This window comes from Amblyomma maculatum, chromosome 10, assembly GCF_055883805.1.
Source record: "Amblyomma maculatum isolate TAMU_Amacu chromosome 10, ASM5588380v1, whole genome shotgun sequence".
Taxonomy (NCBI): Eukaryota; Metazoa; Arthropoda; class Arachnida; order Ixodida; family Ixodidae; genus Amblyomma; species Amblyomma maculatum.
In genome coordinates this window covers 152,017,965-152,038,286 of record NC_139353.1, presented here as the reverse complement: position 1 = coordinate 152,038,286, position 20,322 = coordinate 152,017,965, and the positions used below count along the sequence as shown (strand labels likewise).

The 20,322-nt window shown below is 44.9% G+C and overlaps 1 pseudogene; it reads right to left on the bottom strand.

The window, feature by feature from the left end:
- Positions 1-12,458: 12,458 nt before the first annotated feature.
- On the bottom strand, positions 12,459-19,810 carry LOC146177731 (uncharacterized; annotated as a pseudogene).
- Positions 19,811-20,322: the final 512 nt, after the last annotated feature.

Genomic DNA, 20,322 nt, shown 5'->3' with positions numbered 1-20,322 from the left:
TTTAACATGCTGTTGAAACGAGTTATACGGATCTTTGTTGGCAGTGTAATGTCTCTGCTCTTCACTAGGCGGTCAAGGCTAGCCATGGCTTTCTTTCCCAGAAGCAGGCGTTTCCTAATTTCATGGCTGCAGTCTCCTTCCGGGGTAATCTTGGAGCTCAAGAAGAGAAAATCTGTCACAGATTCCACTTCTTGCCCCTTGATGCTCTAGGACTTGATAGGGCAAGACGCCATGATCTTTGTCTTTTTATTGTTCGGTTTAAGCCCAAACTTCTCACTCGCTTCTTTTACGCGCATCAGAAGTCTCTTGAGTTCCACTTCACTTTCTGCCATTAAAGTGGTATCGTCCGCATATCTGAGGTTGTTGATACGTTTTCCAGCATCTTCGCTCCAGCTGAAGACTCGTACAGACCGGCCTTCCTCGTGATGCACTCAGCATATAGGTTAAATTGGCAGGGCGACAGTATGCAGCCTTGTCTCACTCCTTTCTTAATCGGAAACCAATCAGTAAGACCATGCCCAGTTCTGACTGTGGCCTCTTGCCCTTCATACAGGTTCCTGAGGAGACAGATGAGGTGAATTGGAACTCCCATCTCTTGGAGAACTTGCCACAATCTGCTGTGATCTACGCAGTCAAACGCTTTCGCATTATCAATAAAGCAGAAGTAGGTGGGTAACTTCATTACAGTCGTTTTCCGGCGACAAAACAAGATCTGTATTTGTGCAGTGATGCGCATGGCTGTTACGCTTTCATGACGTGAGTATTTTGAATATATGAATCGTAGTGCTTTCGACTGAATTGTTTCTAACTTTTCGATCAGGTACGCTTGATGGGGATCCCAGATTATGTTTGCATAATCAAGGATAGGTCGTACTAATATTTTATAGGCTGTTAACTTCACGTGCGGTGGAGCCATTGCTAGTCTGCTGCGAAGAAAACCAAGCTGCTTGAATGCGTTGCTACATATGTTCTCGATGTGTGCATGCCATTTAAGGTCTTGGGTTAGAGTGATCCCCAGGTATTTTGCTTTGGCTACGTGTGGTATCGGGGAGCCAGATAATGTGTAGTTGTAAAACAAAGGAATTTTTTTTCTTGTTATGTTTAAATGCGCCGTTTTCGATATGTTAATTTGCATGTCCCATGCTGCACACCAGTCAGAAATGTTTTTTAAAGAAGACTGAAGTTTCATTTGGTCACCAGAGCTGTTCACGGCTGTATAAATCACGCAGTCATCTGCAGAAAGTCTCATTGTCACTCCATGTTCGGCACACAAATAGATATCATTTACATATATGAGAAACAGCAGGGGCCCAAGAACGGAGCCCTGCGGGACCCCCGAGAGGACTTCAAGGTAATCTGAGTCGAAACCATTCATTGACACGAACTGTTTACGGTTGGAAAGATAGGCTTTCTATCCATGCTACTATTTTCAGATCAATACCTATCGTTATCAGTTTTAAAATAAATTTTTATGGTGAACACGATCGAAAGCTTCAGCGAAATTTATGAGGATTGTATCAGCCTGTAGTCAGGTCAGTGTGATTTCAAACAGTTGAGTAACTGTTGACAATGTATTTCGAAAGCCATGTAGTCTGAAGAATAGAAGGTTGTTTTCTTCTAAGTATGTTATGATAGCATTATGGATTATATGCTCCATTACCTTGCAACAAGAACTGATTAATGATATAGGTCGGTATGTGTTCACCAGCAATTTGCTGCCGCCCTTGTGAATAGGATTCACCTTTGAATGGAGCCAATCTTGTGGAACAGTACCTGTTTTAAGTGACTCGGTACATTTTGCGCACAGAAAAGGAGCAATCTACTCAGCATAGCGTCTAATGAATACGCTTGAGATGCCATCAGTACCAGGACACTTTTTCGTATCTATTTGCAAGAGTAAGTTAAGGACGCCTGTTTGTGTTATCACCACTTCGGGCATGTGGCTAGTGTGTTGGGCAGGGGTTGCATTCACCGGTGTTGCATGTGTGAAGACAGATTGGAAGTATGAATTTAAATAGTTTGCAATCGCTCACTGATCTTTACGATACATCCGTCAACTTCTATTTTTGAGATCGCGTCATCAGATTTCGATGAATAGCGCCAACATTTCTGTGGTTGTGTAGACATAAAGTTCGACATTGTGCTTGAAAAAAACCTTACTCGCCTCTTTTAATTTCTTTCATGAACAGGGGGGGGGGGGGCGGGGAGTTCACATATTTCCGCAAGTGATTTCTTACTTCTACGCATTCTCACGAGTTTTCGCTTTAGGTGAATATTATTGCGGGTAATATATGGCGTTTTACGTTGTCTTCTTTTCGTCTTGGATGGAATGAATTTTTCTTCCCAGGATATTATCGTTTCCTTGAGCTTTAGCCAAAAGTCTTTAACAATTGACCGGTTTTCCAAAATATAAATATCCTACTTTAAATCTATAAAGTCGATGATGCTCACGTCATAAGCCCGACTATAACCTTTCGTTACAATACGTGTCTGCTCAAGGTGGACTGCGGTGTTCTGCTGTCTCATCTGTGGAAATGTTAATGCGAGTAACTTATGGTCTGATACACTTCCCGCAATGACAAGTTCCGGGGTTCACATGCTAGATACAATAACAAGATTGAGCACTGAGGTAGTATAGCCCCGAATGCGTGCCGGCAATAGTAACCAGCTGCTGTAAATAAAAAACTGAACATTATGTTTAAAAGCAGTTCGCAATTGGTCACTTCCTTTCTTCCAGGAGTTAAGGTGGTCCAATCAATTCCGGGTAAATTGAAATCTCCAGATAATATGATTTTAGACCGTTCTTTCATTTTAGAATTCAAATAGTCATGCCATTTCAAAAGATAGTCATCTGTGGCGTTCGGGCACCTAAAAATACCACCGATTACTGCTTATCATTACCCGTTGTTATCATGCACCAAACACTTTAATGGCCGTCCATGCCTTCCTCTTCCTTGAAGTAGAGGTCCTGCTTAATGGCAATAGCAACCCCACCACCACGGCTGTTCCTATCAGATCTAAGAAGTGTGTAAGACTCAGGGACGATTTCCGAGTCATGTATGGAAGAGTGCAACCACGTTTCTGTAATTATTATTACGTCTGAACTGTAAAGCAGGAATAATTCTTTTAATTTATCATCCTTATTAACAATGCTCCTAGCATTGAAACTCAGATTGATTAATGGATTATTGCGAAAACGTCATTCAGCGGGACCACCATGAGATTTCGAAAATCTGTTTTTCGTTTGCTTCACTGGTACCCTTTTATCCTCTGTGGGATCCCATGCGTACATATTATTGTTTATTTTGAGCTTGTCAAAAACTAAACTTACTTTATCCCCATTGTAACGATTCAATTTAAAGACTGCCATAATTTTCTGCGTATTTCGCGCACAGGAACCGAGAAATTCTCAGATATTGATATTCCACTGTTCTTTAGCTTATGGCAACTTTGAAAAACCTTAACCTTTTCAGTGAAATCATAAAAGCGCAAGACAACAGGGCGTTCTTTGCCAGCATCTTTCCTGCCAACACCATGGATGCGTTTTATGGATCTGACCTGGACTTCCAATTTGCTTCTCAAGAGATTGTTTTCTACTTTTTCTTGAAGCTCGGAGGCACTCTCGTTATTTTCCTCTTTCAATCCATAGGTCACAATATTATTTCTACGGCTTCTATTTTCCAGGGCATCCAATCTTTTAGTGATTTGGAACAATTCCTTATGCATCACCACTACAGATTCCTCACATTTCTGCACTTTTTCATTACATAGCTTTAGCGACGCTAATGTGGCTTCTATTTCAGAGAGCCTGAACTGAACACCCTCAAATCCACCTCGCAAAGCAGTTTGGGTAGGCTTAATTTCCGTGACAGTGCTCAGAATTTGATCCAGTTTCTGTTCATCAGGCACAGGGTTCTCCTCCACATCGCCACTTAGCTTCAACAGCATGCAAAGTACTCGCGATTACTCATGGTAGCAACAACAAATACACTGGGGGCTCGGCAGCACGACAAGGCAGGCACAATCGCTTCTAAGGCAACTTGTGAATGACCATTTGTCACTAACCTGTGCAAAGAAAAGTACGAAGTTCAGCATCATGCGTCTAACGGTGCCGCCGAGCCCACTGAAGAGATCTGCTGTCCGTCCAGTCGTTTTAGGCCGTTCCCACGAAGTCTCGGATGTTGCCGCTGCGCCAAACGATGTGTCCAAACGAGGTAACGGCGATAGTCCTTCCATGCGGTTTCCATCTGATGGCACCGATATAAGCGACACAAACAGACCCGTAGGCAAACTTGGTTACCGATGTCGCGTCACCAACGTCACAAAAGACAGATGGCCCGCGGACACATGGAAGTCGCCACAGCCCGATCCACTGCATTCCAGAGCGCCTGTGCAAAGAAAAGTACGAAGTTCAGCATCGTGCGTCTAACAGTGCCGCCGAGCCTGTCGCAGCACCATATGACTCCTCGGGTGGTCGCACTTACGAACTGTCCATTCAGATAATTCGGAAGCGTCGCAGTGCTCTCTGAAAGGCCTCATCTCGCGCAGATAAGCCGCTTGAGTTAGCAGACCGCCATTGCTTCGCTTGGCAACAACCTCACGGATCAATGGTTTCTCTGCGAGAGCAAAGCGTTTGCGACGGGAAGACAGATAGTGCCCTCGTGCGGCTGTAAATTTGCGCTTCCATTTTAATCCTTCAAAAAGTTGCGCGGCTGAAAACTACTCTTATGGCGTCGTTTCAGTACTTTCTGTAATTACAGCAAGATGTCTCAGCTTACATTACCACCGAGAGTAATTTTGTACCAAACTGAAGTGAGTTGACAGCCTCCTGTACTCCACATCAAATTCGCCGCTTTATGCACTCGCCTAACGTGGCGCCCAACTTCTGCCATTTTCGTCAATGACAGCACATTGTTTATGTCATGAAACTTCATTTTGTCATAACAGTCTGATGCGTATGCATGACGTATTTCTCGCTGCACAACGTGAACCAGTCAGATTACAGGAATAGTACCTTTTATCTCATCCGTAATACAAGCATATGTGTTTTCCTGCCAATCATCTATACCAGTTTTATTTTTTTTTTCCGTCCACAGTTACTGATATCTAATATTCAGGCGGCGTGAATAGCTCTGCTAAAGATGTGTCTGCAACTTAACGTCATTTTGACGGCACTGCAAGAAGCCATTTTGACAGCTCAAAATTTTGCGCCCCAAGATTGAAACACATGACCATTCTGAGAACTAATCAAACAATAAGGCGCCGAACAGCGGCCATGCGCTGAAAAGATCCCGAAACAGGTGAAAAGCTTCTGGGCAGCACGAACAAACGATCCGTACTCGGGGGTCGCACGCTTCCCTGTGTACTGAAATTTAAGAAATTGAAGACGCGATATCCAAGCATCTTACAGATACTTAGATAAATTGTGTCATTGTATAGCACACGATATCGTATGCAGGAACACGAAAAGTACTCTGACTGCCCAAGGAATCTACTCAAAATGACCGCCGACTAAGGAGCTGTACTGACGCTGCGATCAACAATGCAATTCAACACGCATATGCACAAAGACGGGATGGGGTTGAGTACAATTTGCAGGTATTTCGATTTTCATCTTGAGCAAGAGCTATAAATTGATCGCGTTTTCGCTTACAGTGACTAGAGTCAGCGTCAAATGCAAAATGACCAAAATGAACTGCGCACAGCACGACACCCGTTTCGGATGACTAGATCATAAGTGGTGAAAACTGAGATATAGTGCAGTTGAGTTTTTTTATTTGAAAGGCGCGATAAAATATTTCTAAGTAATAAACAACCCGTTTGGATTTTTGTTCAGGAGGGAATAATTCTGCGTTTTCGTGCTCGCATTGCTGCCACCCTGTTCGTGTTTTTTTTTTAATTCGGCATTTTTATCTTTTTTATTCGCGAGTGGCGCCCCCCTTTATTAGTTTCACCAGACTCACTGCGTTTCGGTTCCAGGCGCAAGGATCAGACCATTTTATAATCACCCACAGGTCGGCGGACGCACACATGTATCGACTCTCGCGGGCTCATTCACGCTCAGATCATGATCTGAGTCTTGATTAAGTCCGGACTCAAATTCAGATCGCATTGGCCCTAAATGGTAAGCTTTCGACGATGTGTATAACTAACAGAAATCGAGTAGCAGTCACCGCATCCCATAAATAGAGACAGAGTACACTAACTCCCAGAAGGGATCTTTCGTTTCCCGCAATCTTCACTAACGTACGCAGTTATCTTCAGAGGAGATTAGGCTCGTTTCTAACATCATCGCATCAACACAAGGCAACTTGCTTATTCTAACAGAAAACTGGCTACAAAATGACGTTAGTGATATCAAAGTTGTGGCGCAACTTGTCTGACATCAAAGTTCACCCAAGTGATCGTGAATTATTAAAGAGCGGTGGTGTTCTCATAGCAGATCGTCAGCAAATGTTATGTTTTGTTGTAAACGTCTAATTTAAGATCGGAATAATTTAGTTACTGTTTCGCTCATAACCAATTCAAGTGTTAGCATTTGCATTGAACTCCTGTAATGGCCGATTACAATGAATATAGGGCTATTCTTCGCAACGATCTGGCGTTGGCGCGTCGTGCGTTAAAAATGTTGAGCGAGGCCGAAGGCCGAACAGGTGCTGGACCAGAGAAGTATGATTGAGTCACGTTATGCTACCGACTGCCTACGGCCTCGCGAGCTTGTTCTGCGGAGGCCGCAGAGTGCCTGGGGCAGAGCATTGCCACGTTCTGCAGAATCGCCGATGCAGAGGAAAGCCATGAGCTCGTGGATCACAAGCTAACCGCAGGCATCAACTTGGCCGAGTTGCAAGGCTCTTCTGCATGCCTGCCAACTCTGCTGACGTCCCCGGGAGACTCCTGATTTTTGACCGAACTTTCTGGTTGTACGACCACTGTCCTATATCTCCCGATAAGTCTCCTCTGCCCGCGCAAGTACGGTTCACATAGTTTAAGCAAAGCTGAGTTTCGGTACAGTTGGCAGGCCATGATTTACAGGGAGGTTTAGCGCGAGCAGACGAGCGACCGTCCTGTGTCACTCTCTTATCCTTGTCTTTCTCGCTCTAAGCCTCCCTGTAAATCGTGGTTTACATAAAACCGGCACCACGAAATCAGCAGCTGCGTCGTAATCACCAGCATCAATGTCTTTGGCCTTTCCAAGGATAAAAACAGGCGGAATGAGTAGGAGAATCTCAACGGACCAGAGATCACAGAGCTGACGAGTGCCTGAACGACACGAGCCCAGTATGCGAGTTCCATTTCAGGCCACCCGCCTTATGATCTCGATGTTTAGGTGCATATCGTACAAGAAAAAAAGATGAAGTAATGAGGATAACAAAGAGGAGAGGATAACAAAATACTGTGAACGGGAAGGCCTCCTTTATCCGTTCAATCAGTTGTATGGCTTTATCAATATGATCGAGGATGTCACCACGAACTGAATGGACGCTTCTGTCAGGGCGAGCTACACTCCGACAGCATAACGGATATGCTAGTTGGCAGCTGTTCAGAGCAGACTTCCCTAGAAATCGTTTGTCATGGTCACCGCTCCGATTCTCACAGCTGAAATAATGACGTTTTATGGCGTCACTCGTCATTTAGACGTGAAGGGACTTTGACTTAACAGTGAGCGACAGAGGGCCCGGCTAGCTCTGTCCGTAGAGCATGAGACTTAACCTCAGGGTCATGGGTTCAGGCCCCACATTGGGCGCCAGATGAAGGCCTCGCCTTCAAAAAACCGGTCCGCGAGCCATGGTCTCGACTGAAAAGTGACAAATCCAGTCTCTTAATAACCCCGCTTTATTCCGGATAAACGAAAATGCATTGAAAAGAAAGGAAACAACATCAGGCGCTACTGCGCTGAGAACATGCTGTTCATGCGTGCGACAATAGAACAGCGAAGAGAAGCGGGAAACATGTCAGGGCTTTACCGCGGCGAGACAAAACACACTGAGGAGCGAATAGGGCGAGCAATAAGGCCAAAGCGCTCACGGCGGAACAAGAAGCATTGCTCCTCGCGTTACACCAACTCACGCGAATACGCCCAGGCTGTTTCTGCAGGCACTCTTTCCACCTTCGTGTCGCCGGTCTTCTTTCCGTAGTCCGTGCACACCCCGCTGGTCCATGACGCTCGCTGCTTGCCCCGCCGGGGCGAAAAAAGGCCTCGCGCCTTGCTTCGACGCGCGTATCTGCTCTCGTCTTTTGCCGCTAACATCCCGCCCCCAAGATTATCTGCTCACTCATGCACACTCGCGCTGCTCGCGCAAACACAACACAAATAGGAAAACGCGCGCGTGGTTTAAAACACCTAAAGAGGCTGCGGAGCCCCACAACGTCTAATCTAAGACCGGAATAATTTAGTTACTGTGTCATTCATAACCAATAGCACTTTTACTGGGAGTATCCTACAGGCGTCCCCATTCCACCCATGACTTTTCTAACGAGCAAAATAACAACCTAATCTAACCCACAGCAAGCTACCCCAAGTGCCTCTATCCTCCTTTTCGGGTATTTTAACTTCCCAAACATAGAATGGCGTAATCTTCCACCTGCATCAATAGTAGGTTCCGCAAAAGGCAACCTTATTGAAATACATTTCAACGGTAATTTATCACAATTGCTTTCAGAACCAACGCGCACCTTATCGTAATCTAAAATCATTCTTGACTTTATTTTGGCTAGTAAACCCGATGCCGTCTCATTCATTACTTACCTTCAGAGAATTATAGACCAAAATGTCATTCCAGCCGCCTGCTTTTTTCTTGTAATACCAAATATGACCTTGAAGAAGACTGTAACACTTTAAGAAAATAGTCATTAAGGGGCGATAAATCAAGAACTTAAGACCTACTTTCCTGCATAAGAAGCTACATATGACATTCAATCAACACATGATAACTGGGCAATCTTTAAAAATAAATAAATGATTCACGTGATAAACATATACCAACCGTCAACATTCGTTCAAGTAACCAAAAATCATGCTTTACTGATTCTTTTAAAAAATTCGAAAAATAAGCGCCTCTATTGGGAAGATAGCGGCAACACAATTTGATAGCAAAACTATATATTAGGTAGCTCAAGATGAATATTTGACTGTCATTCGCAGCATAAAACGTTTCTATCCCTTTTCTATCCTGTAAATCAATTTCAAACAGCGCTGATGCCTGCTATACTAACGCCTCCTTGACATCTGCGTCTGCTTCTGTTTGCTGTGCGGTGCGGCGTTCGAGGTAGCGGCAAAGGAAAGGGAGCACGGACGCCGGAATTGATCGCCCGCTGGGGTCAGCTTCGTAATGAATGAATCCCCTTGTAACGTCATTACCTGTCGTGACGGTACATCGCGCGCCCCTTGTCGAACACAACCAGCATCTCATTGAACGAATTAAAGTTCACCGGCGTTCTATAATTCGCATCCAGGAAAGGAAAGGCGCAGTGCCTGTCACTCGCGAAATCTCGCTATCATTCTCACTGTCAGTTCAGTTCTGTCGTTCACTCGTGTCCGACTCTTCGTGACCCTATGGACCATGTCACGCCACGCTTTCCGGTCTTTCACCATCTTCATAACATCACATGACTTCATCTGCAGTGCCTCGAGGATGCCATCTAACCATCGCGTTCGCTGCCTACCCCTTCTCCGGCGACCCTCAACCTTTCCCAACATCAAATCTTTCTCCAGCGACTCCTCTCTTCTCATCAGATAACCAAAGTAGCTGAGTTTTAACTTTAGAATTTGACCCTCCAATGACCAGTCAGGGTTTATGGTCGACAATATCGACTGATTTGATCTTCTGGCAGTCCAAGGAACTCTCAAGAATCTTCGCCAGCACCACAATTCAAATGCGTCAATTCTTCGGCGGTCAGCCTTTTTCACAGTCAAACTCTCGCATCCATACATCACAACTGGAAAGACCATAGCAACGAGTTATACGGATCTTGGTTGGCAGACTAATGTCTCTGCTCTTTACTAGGCGGTCAAGGCTAACCATTGCTCTCTTTCCCAGAAGCAGGCATCTCCTAATTTCATGGCTGCAGTCTCCTTCCGAATTAATCTTGGAGCCCAAGAAGAGAAAATCTGTCACAGCTTCCACTTCTTCATTGATGCTCCAGGACTTGATAGGGCAAGACGCCATGATCTTTGTCTTTTTAATGTTCACTTTAAGCCCAAACTTCTCACTCTCTTCTTGTACGCGCATCAGAAGTCCTTTGAGTTCCACTTCACTTTCTGCCATTAAAGTGGTATCATCCGCATATCTAAGGTTGTTGATACGTTTTCCAGCAATCTTCACGCCAGCTGAAGACTCGTCCAGACCGCCCTTCCTCATGATGCACTCTGCATATATGTTAAATAGGCAGGGCGACAGTATGCAGCCTTGCCTCACTTCTTTCTCGATCGGAAACCAATCAGTAAGACCATGCCCAGTTCTGACTGTGGCCTCTTGCCCTTCATACAGGTTCCTGAGGAGACAGATGAGGTGACTTGCAACTCCCATCTCTTGGAGAGCTTGCCACAATCTGCTGTGATATACGCAGTCAAACGCTTTTGCATAATCAATAAAGCAGAAGTGCATGGGTTTCTGGAAATCTCTTGCTTTTTCCACTTTTCTGCGAAGGTTGGCAATCTGGTCTCTAGTTCCTCTGCCCTTGCGAAACCCAGCTTGCACGTCCGGAAGCTCCCGATCCACATACTGCTGCAGCCTACCTTGGAGGATTTTCAAAATCACCTTGCTAGCATGCGAAATAAGCGCGATCGTGCGATAGTTGGAACAATCTTTGCACTGCCTTTCTTTGGGTTGGGGATGTAAACTGACCTCCTCCAATCCTGTGGCCACTGCTCGGTTGTCCAAATCTTCTGACATAATGTATGCAGAATGTTAGCAGCGTCATGGTTGAGGTTTTGAAGCAACTCAGCTGGAATACCATCAATTCCGCTAGCTTTGTTCTTAGCAAGGCTGGCTATGGCCCACTCAACTTCACTCTTCAGGATACCCGGCTCGAGATCAGTAATCACAACTGTCTTATGTTGGGTTTGCACTTTCGGGACCTTCTTGTACAGTTCTGTGTATTCCTGCCACCTCTTCTTTATCTCTGAGACTTCAGTGAGGTCCTTGCCTCGTTTGTCCTTTATCACGCCCAGCTTATCACAGAAGCTTCCTTTGATATCTTTGATTGTCTTATACAGAGCTCTTGTGTTCCTTAATTGGCTGTTGTCCTCAACTGCTTGGGACTGTATGTTAAGGAAGGCATTCTTATCTCTCCTTGCTATTTTCTGAAAATCCGCATTGAGAACCTTGTATCTTTCTCTTTCCCCCATAACTTTTGCCATCCTCCTTTTCTCAGCTATTTGCAAAGCCTCTTCAGATAACCAGTTTTCTTTCTTGCATTTCTTTTGCTTTGGAACTACCTTAGTAGCTTCTTGTATTATATCACGAACATCGGTCCACATCTCTTCGGGCTCTCTGTCTTCTAGATCTAATTCTTGAAATCGATTCCTCACTTCCACAGCATATTCTAATGAAATTTAGATCCAGATCATACCTCCTCAATCGAAGCTTAATTCTCACTGCAGACAAGGGTAATTATGAAGAGCGTTGTGGTAACACGCTGGGCAGGCGATCCAAGGGATGGAGATTCGATTCCCCGGTAGGAGACAAAGTTTATTAGTTATTTTTTAAGTACCACAGCAACCGCTAAAGCGTGACACTTTTGCTGACGACAGTGATGAGTCATTAAAGGCTTTCGCCTTAATTGTTGTGCCATTTCTCACATGCACCACTTAAGAGACTTCATAGATGTCCTGCCTTTTTACCCTTCTGAGTGTTCAAAAAACTATTACGTACATTCACACGTGGAAACCGTAGGGGCCATCAATTTAGTTTTTTGTTACCGGAAACGTCCTCTTATCACCCGTGTAAAATAATATGCACCACCGAGTTATGTTTTCGCCGATTTGTGGCCCCGTTGTGCCAGTGTTTACTCATTGTTTTCTTCAATGTCTGCATACAGTGGGCATTGCACGCTTTACTGCCTTGTTTCGCAGTTTTACACAAAATCCCCCTTTTTTACCACTGAGTAGGCGCGGTCTGTTTGCAACAATTTTGACGCACCAGCTCTCATTGCTACGAATATGACACTATATATTTTGCTCTTTTATAAAAATTTTAGCCCTTAAGGACTACGTTTCAAGCAATCGTCTTCCTTTTGTTAGAAAAACTGTACCTTGCCAACAGGGACATGACTAGGTGGGAGGGACACGAGCAATCCAGTAAAGGGGTTTAACCCAGTTTATATGTTCCTCCCACATATTTCGGCCCCAGTTTACTAACTATAATGATTTACGAACATAATATGATATGCCAACAAGCTAACAAACTTCCATCATAGCCTTTTGCTCTCCTTGACTGGGGCAGTAATTTTGCGGGAAGTTATGACTCGTGCCACCCTGTAAAAAGGAAAAGGGTCTTTGGGAAGATCAGGGGGCATTTGAGCGTTGTCACACGCACAAACTAATCATCATGGTCCGGCTGGTGTGACATAATACGAGAACTCGTGCCAAGTAATCCCAACCGTCTAAACAGGACCCTACTGAAAAATCCTTATAACTTTTGTACAGGAAATCGCATACAGGTTTACTGTACAGAATCTGGGATACAGGATTGTTGGCTGTTTCAGGAAATTCCTGTACTGCCTTGGAAAGTCCGGAATGAAACAGCGCGGAATGGCCTGTATGGTTGACGGCCCTCGCTTCCGGAAAGAAACGCGTCGCCAGGGTGGAAAAAGCATGAAACAATACAAAATAATACGACTACATAGAAAATAATAAATAAAATAAAAAACTTTTATTACCAATTATGGAATCGAACCTCGGCCCTCATGGTCTTTAGACGGGCACCTTAACCACTACTCTTTTTTTTTTCAGCATGGTGTTTATTACATGCTTTTAAATTCAGCGTAGAGTTATAAACATTATTTACAGAGTAATCAGCCTGTGGGCGAAACCTCCAATTGGAACATACAACACAACACCACTCAACTAAAATACGACTTAGCACAACTTCACTAAAACGGTGGCAAGTAAAGACAACACATCAAAAATGGCAGCCAGTCAGGTTGATGGTCACTATCTTCGTAAGTGTCTCTAAGCTGGTGTACCATCTGACCAAAATGAGTAGCGGGGGAGATTAGAGGTTCAGCATTCCGGTCCAACATACGAGTTTTCCATGGGCTGTGCAGTCCATGGAGGAAGTTCATGTCAAAGGATTCGTGGTCATGTTCGGTGGTTATCAAATAACGCACATGGTGGCAATTCAAAATAAAGCCTTTCTTCAATGTTCTTTACAGAACGTCCCAAAATAATATTGCATCTTTGCAGGCAATAAACCAGTGTTCGATGGTTTTAGGTGTATCACATAACCGGCAATTAACAGAAGAAACGAAAATATTTTTTTCTGAAGCCACACTTTAAAAGGCAAAACCTTGGTATGAAGTTTAAAGAAAAATGTTTCAGTAGAAGGCGAGATCAGCATTTTGCGCACCCTTTTTAACACATCATGCTCCATATTATTGGAATTGAGTGAACGATTTAAGGGAGGCGGGAACAACATAGATATGAAATTATGGCTTATATTTTTCCGTGAAACAGAGAATAAGTACTCATAAGAAAAGCAAACCGCCAGAAAACGCACTGAATCGTAAATTTCTTTCATGAAACCACATAAAACCAAACCAAGAGACCACTAAGTTTGGAAGAAGGTTCACTAGATTAGTGTGCAGGGATGCTCTGGTAATTGGATGGGAGCTATTACGGAAAAAGAAGCAACGAGCTTCTAACTGTCTGATATAGAGATGTGTCAAACCTAGTCCGCCAGCACAAACAGGCCTGAATAAGTTATCGCGCCTCATAGGCTCAAAACTGGACGACCATATGAGCGTCGCAAACGTTCTGTGAAACCTGTGGATGTAATTCCTCGCGCAATGGAGTACCTGTAAAAGAACAAAGTTTTGTAGCCAGAAACATGTTACATGCCTGTGCTCGACTAAAATTGATAGGCGGTGCGGAACAAAAGTCTGAGCATAGCTTTTGAGTGCCGTGACCCGCTCTTTTCGGTAACGTCCACTAAACTTGAATGCATGAAGGGGAATCGAAGGTATTTAGGGGGAACACGACACCATTCAATTCCAGCATAATAAGTCGGCATTGCTCCCCATGAACCGAACCATAGATCCGAACTCTTAGACTTATTCATTTGAGCGCCAGATACAATCCCAAACAGCTCAATGATGGTTATAATTTTGTCAATGCTGGGTTTGTCTGTGCAGAAAAACGCCAAATCGTCGGCGTACGCAAGCCCTTTCACTTTGTTACTGAAGGCAACATAACCATGGATACTGTGGTGTTGCAGTACACTCAAACAAAGTGGTTCTAGGTAGAGGGCAAAGAGCAGCAGTGACATAGGTTAACCCTGCTTCATGGACGATCGAATTGGCACAGGCTTTGAGAGATCACCGTTAACAATCAAGCGAGTGGAACAGTTGTCGTAACAAAGTTGCACCCCTTTCAGTACAGTTGATTCATCATTTGCACGCTCGAGAAGTGAAAATAGAAACGAATGCCGACACGATCAAATGCCTTCGCAAGGTCAATCTGGAGTAGAGCAAGCTGCTCATAAAAGCCAAAGTAATATTCGATAATTGTACGTGCAATATGCATGTTTTTTGTATGGAGTGTCCACTCAAGCCACACGTCTGATGAGGGCCAATGAGAACCGTCATGGCATACTGTAAACGATTCGATAGAACTTTTGCAAAAATTTTGTAGTCCGCATTTGCCAACGTGATTGGCCTATAGCCATCGACTGAGAGCAATTTTTCTTTATCCGTACTCTTTGGAATTAAGACTGTGTGTTTCCTAGTAAAGGACTGAGGAAGGAACCCCACATCGAAACCTAAAGCGAAGATCTGCAGCAAGATAGGGCTCAGCAAAAGTTGAAAAGTTTTGTAAAACCCGCACGATATGCCATCAGGGCCAAATGTTTTGGAGAGGGGTAATTGGTCAAGTGCGTGCTCTATTTCTTCCAACGTGAAAGGGCCATTGATAAGAGCACAGTCTTCATCTGATAAAGGCGTTATAAGAGCTTTAAAGTTAGCTAGTAGATCCGAATTAGAAGTACCAGAAGCGTCACTGAACAGTGTCGTGTAATAGCTCACAAACACAGAGATTTGTCACACGTTTTCTTTACTAGGGTGCCATTGGACATCATTCCCGGTATCAATTTGGCCGTAGCATTACGGTGCTCATCAAATAGAGCTTGTCGCGTAGGGGTTTCAGGGTGCAATGCACGATTTGTACGAGATGGAACTCGGGCGCCCCATGTATCTTGCAGCGTCCTGTTTTTGTAAGTCACACTTTACCCTAGCAATTTCGTCTAAATATACTCCAGGTGCCTCACATTCTAATTCATAGAGGTAATACAAACTCTTATGCAATGTCCTCTCTTGTAATTTCCTGTAAAATGACCTAACAGACGCAATTTCAATAGATATATCCGCACCTCCTGTTTAAACAGCTCCCATGCAGCAAATATTGGCATGGCACCTGTCAAACACACTTGTAGCTGGGAGCGTATCCGAAAGGCAAACGCCTGATCATTTACAAGTGAAGAATTTAGCTTCTAAAGCTCCCATTGCGGCCTAAATTTTGAACAGTAAGTTCTCCCGAGCCGAGAAACCACCACACAATGATCTGAAAACGAAACCGCTACAGTTTCACACAACAAATCACGGGAAATCAGCGTGGAAGAAACAGAAATCTTGTCTAGGCGCGCGTGGGACCTCCCCTGGATATGCGTGAATAGTGTAGTTGCATGACATGAGGCCCCTGTATCAATGAGTCCTGAATCATCTATAACACGCGACAACACTTCGCCACTTCTGTATCTGTGTACACTAGGCCCAGCACGATAATTCATGCAACATACACAATTAGTCTCCCATTAGCACAACATTCTTATCACAATCTAGGAGGTTAGTCAAGGCTTCAAACGTATCAACACGCTCAGCTGCACTATTAAAAGCATAAATGTTGATAAGTCTTCATGGCTTCCCGTGGAGCAAAAAATCACAACTCATTAGCCGCCCATCAGAGTCAGTATAGTAAGATAACCCAGAATAAGGGAGAGCCCTTCGCAGAAATAGGAAGCTACCCGCCGAAAAACCAATAGCATGCGTCACAATAACATTGTAATCAGACAAAAAGGGTCCTAGTGCCCTCTCTGTGTCCTGCTCACTCAATCTTCGTTTCCTGGACGGCGACAAAATCAAGCCGCCTGCTGCTGAAAAGTCGACGAAGTTGCACCTGCTTCTGATGAGACCTAAAGCCTCCCACGTTCCAAAATAACGGCTTGAGGGGCAAGTTGGTGCTGCATCGTATTCAGAAATGTGGCGCAACAAACACAAACACAAGAGAAGATACACAACACACACGCACATTCAGCGTTGCAAACACTAGCTCCTCAGAGGTCGCCATGGTGACCACACAAGGACTAACTAGGCTTGCATTTGTCTCTCCGGAGACGGCGACGTCGCCTCCGGACCTCCACCACGACTGCGGGAACGCGAACGTTGGCACTTCCCCTTGTGTTTTGACGTGCGCCGGCGGCGGCGATGCTTCACGCTTACCAGATCATCATTTTCACTCGCGTCAGATGCGCATTTTCTCTTGCGCTGATGAAGATGCTCTTCAACAAGAGGGACGGCCTCAGCTGCAGGTAGAGTGGGCTGACCTGCAAGCTCTTCCTCGGCGTTGACCTCCGTGGCTGGAGTAACCGGGGCGGTATCTTTGGCAGCATTAGAACAGGTGGCAGGCTCCTTATCATGTGCCGGATTCGGCGTCTCATATCGAAGCAGCGTCTTACTTTCCTCGGAGTCACCTTGAGGAACAACCGTTGTATTAGCTGTGGTAGCCGTGTCCACAGTAGCAACTGAGAGGACACCAGCCGCGTCAAGCACTTCTGTGGCGTCCATAATATGCTCTTGTATGACGTCTTCCGGTGGCCGCACACAATGCCGCAACTTGTACGCATAGGTAACGATGCACTCTTCTACAATGTGACCGAACCGTCGGCAGTCGTCACAATGCGGAGTACGGCAGTGCCTACGGATGTGGTCAACACGGGTGCATCGGAGGCAGAGCGGTGGCCTCCCTGGTATTAAAACAAGGCTCTGTATACCACAAATAGTCAGTGCATGCGGGACGTCGCCAACGCCGACTCCTTCAGCGAGAGACACAACATCATCCCGGTTCAGCGTTCTCAAATCTTCCATATCCGCCACTTTAAAATTTTCCGTCGAAATGGAAGTCACCTTCCCGTACGCCTGTAGTGCCTCACGTAAGAAGGCATCTTCCAAGCGTTCGGGAAGCCACAGAAGATTCAATTTCACCACGTTTTGGTTCTGGGTCCACAACGACACAACGGCGGCTCTTAACGACAAGATCACCGCAAGCCACCAATTTCTCTTTCGATTGTGCAGACTTGCAGGTGACCATCCATACATGAGACATTTGAAATTGGCCAATTGAACTAATTTCCTTGAGGTCCACAACATTCTGACGGGAGTCTCTGAAGTCTTGTGCCCGGTACGGGCGTCGGGCAAGGTCCGCATGCAAGAAAACGGAGTCAGCGACCAGCTTACCTGTTGGGAGACGGGGCAAAACAATCCGGTATTCATTGCTGCTAGCATTAGCCTGAGCAGTACCTCGTCCAGAGGCCGATTGAAGCCTTTGAGTTGAGAACATCGCGAAACGCAACCGCTTTGAACAGCGTCTTCGTCTTCTTCACTACTCTGTATACAGTGGCTTAGAGTTACAATGGTTGTTATTCAGTATGTGTAGCTAATTTTCCTTTTTCGTACTTCGTATATTTTTTTCGCTGTAGGGTTGATGGCCGTAATTCACTGATCGCCCTTTAAACACGCTGAATCTTTTTCCAGGCTATCACGATGGTTTACAAATGTCTCGTATTTTTATAATGCGTCGCTTTGTTGCAGGCAAACCTCAAGATATAATTTACTAGTGCTGATGTGTTTTTCATCGTCTACGAACGCTTGTAAGTTTTCCTACATACAGAGATATCCGGTGCACTAAATACTTTTAATACAGGGCGTTTCAGCTTGACGTGCTACGAGTGGAGCCGCGACGTCAATGAATACACTTCCAATGAGCGGTCTCAATACGTAAACATTCGAGAACGCGTCGCCCGGTGCGCGGCTATCTGCGCGTCTTTCGATGGTCAGCGATGTTTGTTTATTTTATATCGAGCAGTTTTTTGTCATTGCTAGCGAAACGATACGTTCGTGCTTCCACTTTCGTGTTGAAGGTGGCAGATCTTCAGTCGCAGATATGAAGACGCACCGCAAGATCGTACGAGCTGCAGTGACTGTTGCACGCCCAAAAGCAACGCGACGAACGTACATGCTTCCTAGTGCACACTTCAACGGCTTCGTATTTTCGAGGTATTTGTGAAACAATGCGTGTCTTCGTATAGAGAATAGTTCTATATGTTTGGTATCATGCTTATTTAGTGCGCTGGCGTGTCTGGCATGGTCATTCTGGTTGCGTTTCATCGATCGGCCCGGCTTCTGTTCAGAAGTGGAAAAACTCTGCCCGGTATCAGTTCCGGAAATGACACGTTCGTCCGGTTTCTGGTTAATTGATACAGGCTTAACCGAAATTAAACCGCGCGGAGCTCTCATTTCAAAAATTCCTGTATAGTCCGCGGCCTTTGTTTCACAAGAAAAACTGGACGCCAGGCTGCAGAAATCATGCAGAGCTACAGAATAATACAATAATATTTGAAAACGAAAAAAAAAGAATAAAAAGACAGAAAAATGGAAAAGAAAAAAATTTGCGCGTTTTTTAGACTTCGGTCTTCTCGGTCAGCAAGCACGCACTTTAACCCCTACACCACGGAAGCATACGGAGGCAGCGGTTATATTTCTGCTTATGTAGTCTACGCTGCTCTTTCGTAGTTTGTGTATTTTTGTAGCCTGTAGAATTTGTGGTTGTAATTGAACGATCGCCATTCAAACACGCTGAATCTTTTTCCGGGCTATCACGCAGGGTTATCCGTGTCCCGCATCTTTACAATGTATCGCTTTCTTGCAGACAAACCTCGGGATGTCACAATTTACTAGTGCTTATGTGTTTTGTCATCGTCTTCGAACGCGCGCAATTTTGCTACATATAGATATATGCGGTGCACCAACTCTTGTAATACTACTTGTTTTAGCTTCACCTGCTGCCAGCGGAGCCGCTACATCAATGAACTTACTTCTGACCAAGTGTTTTGCGTACGTAAACACTCGAGGAAGCGACTCCCAATGTCCGGCTGACCTGTGCATATTTCGATTGTCAGCGATATGTTTCATTTATTCTCGAGCGTATTTCATCCTCGCTAACGAAACACTACGTTCTTGCTTGCACTTTCGCGTTGAAGGTGGCAGATCTTCAGTCGCAGATATGAAGATGCACCGCAAGTTCGTACAAGCTGTAGCGACTGTTGCACACGCAAAAGCAAAACGCGATGCGTTTGTGTACTTGCTAGCGCACCCATCTTCTTATCTTCTAGGTATTTGAGAAAAAACGCGTACTCCACATATACAGAAAAGTTGTAACGTATAATATGTATGGTTTCATGTTTATTTAGCACAAAGACATGTTCCGACGTGGTCATCCTGGTTGAGCTTCACGATCCGCCCGAATTGTGTTGAGAAGCGAAAATACTCTGCCCCGTGTCAGTTTCATTCATATCGGGTTTGTCCGGTTTCTGTTAAACCTGACGTGGCCTGTCTTGTGTATGAGGTCAATACAGGACTGGTCCGCCATTTCATATCCATACCGGACTGGGATGTCATGTATGAGATGCATAATGGAAATGGTCCGCCCTGTATTAACTCTATACCGGACCGTACCGTCCGGATTCAAACTCATGCCGGACATGACCTGTCCGAAATAAACCCGAGTAAGCTTCGTACAGGACTGGTCACACCGGAATGAAATTTATACGGGATAATACAGGAGCGGTTCAATCCCGTTTGTCGCGATATGGGATTTTTCTCTAGGGGAAGCACATGTAGCCGCAGCGGTGGCTCTGTAGCTTTGGCGTTCGGCTGCTAGCTGACCCCAAGATCATCGGTCAAATTCTTGCAGTGCTAGAGAATTTTTATGGGAACAAAAAGCAAATATACCCTGGTTCTGTGCAACGTCGGTGGTTTAAATTAAACGGATCCCTC